Below are 6,000 nucleotides of genomic sequence, written 5' to 3' on the forward strand. Positions count from 1 at the left end.
GCGGTGGAATTGGAGCTGGCGGTGGATTTGGAGCTGGAGGTGGATTTGGTGGAGTTTTAAGTTTAATTTTTCCACGTAAGCACATTATCTATTTATCGTTGTATTTATCATTTCATTATCTGCAACCACATTATTTTAATTACATAATCATCTATTTAGCTTTATGTCGATCCCTGTACATGTAACAAAATTATAGAATTAATTATCTATCATGTATGTACCTATTCTTTTCCGTTCTTTCTTTATATACGTGTACCTATTTATATATCCATTTATTTTGTCAAAGTTCATTCATTCTTATCTATCAGTATAGTCTATTTCTATATTTAGATATCTCATTTGATAACAGACTATATATTCGGCTGTACTACTGCTTACGTGTCTTGTATCAAAAACAAACTTCTTTCTCATCTGTAATTGTATATATATAGTGACATATATTTTGCTATCAGCATTTATATGGTACGATACAGCCATTTATGCGCTGATATGCATTTAAACGCTAATACGTACACACATGCATATTAAACTCAATGCAGATCCTAGTATTGAAATTAGTAATGAAATATTCAATGCTTGCATCAACTTATTTGTTTCAGTGATTATTCTCATTATTATCCTACCCTTGATAAAGAATATAATCCCAAGCACAGGCTAGAAATAAGGTAATACATATCACCTTCCACACAAGTACAAACACACATACACACACACACACAAAGATATATATATATATATATATATATATATATATATATATATATATATTAACACGGGGATGTGGTGATGATTGGCTCAAGTAATGTAATGATACAAAACAAGTGTGTCACTAATTTGTTTGGCTATTTAAACAATTTTGATTTGTAGTGGAAATACCTCTGTGCAAAGGTTCATTAGTGCCATCTGAGTCATCCAATTTTCGATCATGATTTGAAAAATAGAAATGGTAGGCAAAAGGTTAAATTTATATATATATATATATATATATATATATATATATATATATATATATATATATATATATATATATATATATAATGAATTTTTCTGCTTGCAGGTTATTACGGAGACTGAAATGTCAGCATCAGCAACGACATCGCGTCATATTTCATGACATACTACCGCAAATAAAATTCAGTTTGTGCATTCTTTATTTGTTGTCTATTTCTTTAATATTAGTGTTCATGTTTGTTTTAATACAGGCTGATTTATAGAAAATTAAAATACCGTTCCATAAAATATGCATTGTATTGAGCAACCCTGGAGGCAAATAAAACATCGAAAAGACCTCTATAGTACTCTGTTTTGTTACTCTCTTGAACCTCATGAAGGTGAGATAGGATCATTGATTTATATATACGTGTTCAGAAACGGTACATTGAGTATATACAGTCATCTAAACCATAGATGTTTTTTATTATTTGGGCTATGTTTTGTCAGAGTTCTGGCATGGAATAATTCTCTCTTTAATGTCTGCCATTTTGGTTGTGGTCGCGTGAGTTCACCGGTCATACGGACATGCAACCGTGGTGTGTGTTTGGTTCAACAGAAAAAAAGATGGTGGCTGTCATTATTAGCCGTAATTTAATACTATGAAAGTTGCAGGGACAATAGTTCGCTATATTTTTTCCTACTCTATCAATTGTCTCAAATTACCAAGATATTTTCTGGCTGACTTCTCACAGATACCTTCGGCTGTAGCAAAGGCAAACACACTCCTCATGGGACGAAAAGAACATAATCATCAAATATTTCAACTCATTCATCTGCAGAGAGCTACAACTGTGTGATTGTATTTTCGCACGTGATTCAATTGACTTTATTATTGGGCAGTGACAAAATGCGTACAAACTCCACGCACACATTATCCAAAGAGCCATGCCGTGATATACAGTTTATTCTGACAAATCGAAAACTGCCACATCAATGTTTACAGTGTTAATATCAATTCCTACCTAAACCAAATACAAAAATAATGTTGTAATATAATAATATTTTAACTTTAAAGTTATCTTGGTTGTTACTTACCACTACGTCGCTAAAGCAGATGTTGTCTCTCTGAATCGTTTTAGGAGTGCTATGTTAAAGAAACCACATTGATAGAGCCAATAGAGTCATCAAATGGTCGTTAAATATGGAGGAAATTATAGGCGCGTATACTTGACATGAGTGTTTGGTGGTACTACTAATCCACTATGATGCTAATTGTTCTTGGCTCTTTCTAAAATGTGATAACCAGTGTTCCCCATACGCTAATGCTTTGCATTCGTTGTTTTCTTTTGTTTGTGATGCTGCTGTTTTTATTTGTTTGTTCGTTTGTCTTGGGTGGAGAAGCAGGAGAAGGGGTCTTATTTATTGTAACAGTACCTTGTCTTTGAAAAAGATCAAGCGGCAGGGTTCTCAGAATGTGTTCACTAAGTGCACGAAGGAAGGGTACATGGTGTTTATACTATTAACGTAGAAAGACTATAAAGAATCAGTCGAATATCTTACGAACATAATTATTTTATTTTGCCTCATTGTAAGATGACATATTAGTCGGCATCATCCTTAAATACTTTTTGGGGGGATGCATCAATTTAATGTTTATGTCATGAACAATTGGAATAAAAGCTTACACTTTTAGTTCTGGAGGCCACAGACAAAGTGACACCAATGTTTAACAAATATCCAGACGCTTCAGATGAAAATAAAACTATTTATAAATAGCGATGTGATGACAACGTCTACATACATAAAGACAGGTTTTCAAAACACCCGGTCAATTTTTTCGCGACCAAAGGCTCGTTTATTAAAGAAAAGTTATCCAAACAGCCACATGGACTCAATAGATATATGGTGAATATGCTTGCCCACTAATTTGACATTACATAACTAACTAAAGTACTGTTGCTGAGATGGTTTCAATTCCATATGAAGTCAAAACATAACAGATAAGTTAACATTTATTTTATACACACTGCAGTATTTAACCATATTCAAGACAAACATAGTGAAGTCCACCATAGCGCGAACATCTGCACTGTTATGTAAAAGATCATTCGTCTTGTTTGAAAATAAGCAGATCAAAGGAAAATCAGTTTATATTCACCTTTGTACAATACCGCAATCCCATCTTTGTGGAAACTTTCATACCCATATTTTATAGACAACCGCTATAAATGTCTTCCATCGAAAACTTTCGAATTTCTATCCATATCATCAAAATAATAGCTCAAAGAAAATATTTGGGGAAGCTATAAGTATTGATAGAAATAATAGATGTAGTATTATCTTGACATACAATATAGGTGTAGTATTATTTTGATAGAAAATATAGGTGTAGTATTATATTGATAGAAAGTATTGGTGTAGTATAATTTTGATATAAAATATAGGTGTAATATTACATTGTTAGAAAATATAGGTATAGTATTATCTTGATAGAAAATATAGGTGTATTATTATGTTGATAGAAAATATAGGTGTATTATTATCTTGATAGAAAATATAAGTGTAGTCTTATCTTGCGAACCAAAATCAATCTCTTCCACATTTTTGCCAAGCTAGCCGTTAAATCAATAACAACAAACCTATAATCTAAATATAATAGAAAATATAGATCTTGCTGTATTATTTTTCACTCCCAAATCCATCGCATCCACTTATTTGCCACTATCTAGTTCATGTGTGTGTGTCTGTCTCTGTGTGTGTGTGTGTGTGTGTGTGTGTTTGTGTATGTGCTTGTGTGTGTGTGCTCTCTTCTCTCTGCAATCTCCAATTTATTGATTTTAGTTGAATAAAAGTTGCCAGCATTTTACATGTCCCTCAGCAGCACCACCTCACCAATTAAGAGCCATAACCTTATCATTATTTTCCGTGCTGATCTTTACGTATGTTCCATTATTTTGACCACACACACACACACACACACACACACACACACACACACACACACACGCTTACAGAGATACATATATTCAAATACAAAAAGAACACCTCGTCTACATACTCCAATGTGTTCCTGAAAAAGTAAAGAAAAACTAAGAAATCAAACCGAAAGTTGACAAATGGGTCAACGTTTTCTTTCACATAATAATTCTTTTATTCACTTTGGTGACGTATTTGTCCAGTCGTTTATATGCTAAAACACAATTTTTACAATAGGTGAGATTTGGGATATTTCATGCAAAACGTGATCTGTATATAATATATTTTGCAAGCAAAATTAGAAAGTTGATAATGTCCAAATCTGTTCACTAATTAAACAGTAACAAGTGCTCAATTTGTTTGTTTCTTCCATAATGAATGTGCATTTATCATTATCACTTAAAGTAATTGTTTTTCAAAAATTATATTATGGCAATATAATTATGTAGAAATCTAAAATTGAAGCTAATCGGGTCCATTCATTTACGTCAACTACACACCCTAGTTTCCTGGTCTAAGCATCACACTTACCATTTGGCTTTTGCATCTCGGTTCGTATCACAACATTATAAATAAATGTATTTTTTGTTCTTACCTATGGAGAGAAGTTTTCTAAAGTAGTAAAGGTAAATTATTTCCACTTTGAAAAAGATGTGTAGTTTTCGTTTTCCACGTCACTGATAAATTTGAGATAAGAGTAAAGTATTGTACAATATTATTAATTTGTGTTGTTCCATTTATTTCGTCACACCTTAGGTATGCATCAATAACTTGTTTACCTGTTTAATAAGTACAAGGCTGTTTAAATTTCACATTGTGAGTGATTTAAAATAGTCTCTACTTACAACTTTAGCAACATCTTCATCGTGTAAAATTTCTTACCCACTATAAGCTTTATCCTTCTATCAAAACCACTTTTCCTAACTCAGAATATACATAAGCGAGAATAAACTATGTTCGCATATTTTGGTACAAACTTTTAAACTTCCAGCTGTATCCAGAATCACTAAGTAAACTAATTTCACTTCTGAATTGGGACTGATACATGTATTGATGTCATCAAAATGGTCTAATTCATACCTTTTATCAGCCTTTGTTTTGGTCGTGCACACTGCAATTGTAATACCAGGCTGATTTAATTTTCAGATGAGTGGTCATTCGTTTTTAAAATCTCATATTTTGCAGGGTGACATTCCATTTTCTTGCTGATGATATTAACTCTAGATTCTGCATTCCAAACTTTCACAAATACTGCCTTTGGGGCGCCACATTACCCGGATATCCGATGCATTGCAAGAATATCCGTCTCATATAATACAGGGCCTGTTATAGTTTTCACCATCTCTGCGTACGTTGCCGTGACATTTTCGTTCTGAGGTTCAGGAAAGTTGAACATTTGTTGATATAATTTTTTTTTTGAGTTCTGTTTATTATGTTTAGCAGCCTTCATCGCCTCCTTAGATTGATCTCAAGCGTTCGTATTCTTTTCCTTTAACTTTTCACATTCTTGACTTGAGCCCCGTAATACTTGTCTCAACCAGTTATTTTCCAATTTCATTAACTATTCTTTTCTTCCAACACCTGTGGACATAATCTGTATTTCCATTTATTTCATTAGATCGGCATTAAGTTTATTGAACAACCGTGATAATATGTCACTAATGAAATAATGGCAGTTTTCATTTGCAGTAGGTCCCTCGTGATTAAGGCAACACTACTCACATTTTCACTATCACAATTAACAGACTACGAACATGTATCTGGCCTTGTTATGGGCTTGAAGCTTTCCTTTCTACTACACTGGAAACCAGTATTTAGTGTATACTGAACAGTTTTCTTTCAACTTTCCATTTTCGCACAGTAATCTGGACAGATGAAGAATGTTCAACACAACTTAATGCAGGGACCTCAGTGTCAATGTGGAGTAAATACTGTCGTTTGTGCTACTTGATTAGCGTGGGGTCCTCTCAAGAAGGTGCCAAGTCACACAAGGTATACATACAAGATGCCGCGTTCTGGGAAAAAGTCGCTGATGCTTCATGCTTCATGTTTACACATATTTTCTTATAATTAATTCTTAGTTAAGAGCAA

Source organism: Sinohyriopsis cumingii, chromosome 6, assembly GCF_028554795.1.
Source record: "Sinohyriopsis cumingii isolate HCF-2022 chromosome 6, ASM2855479v2, whole genome shotgun sequence".
Lineage (NCBI taxonomy): Eukaryota > Metazoa > Mollusca > Bivalvia > Unionida > Unionidae > Sinohyriopsis > Sinohyriopsis cumingii.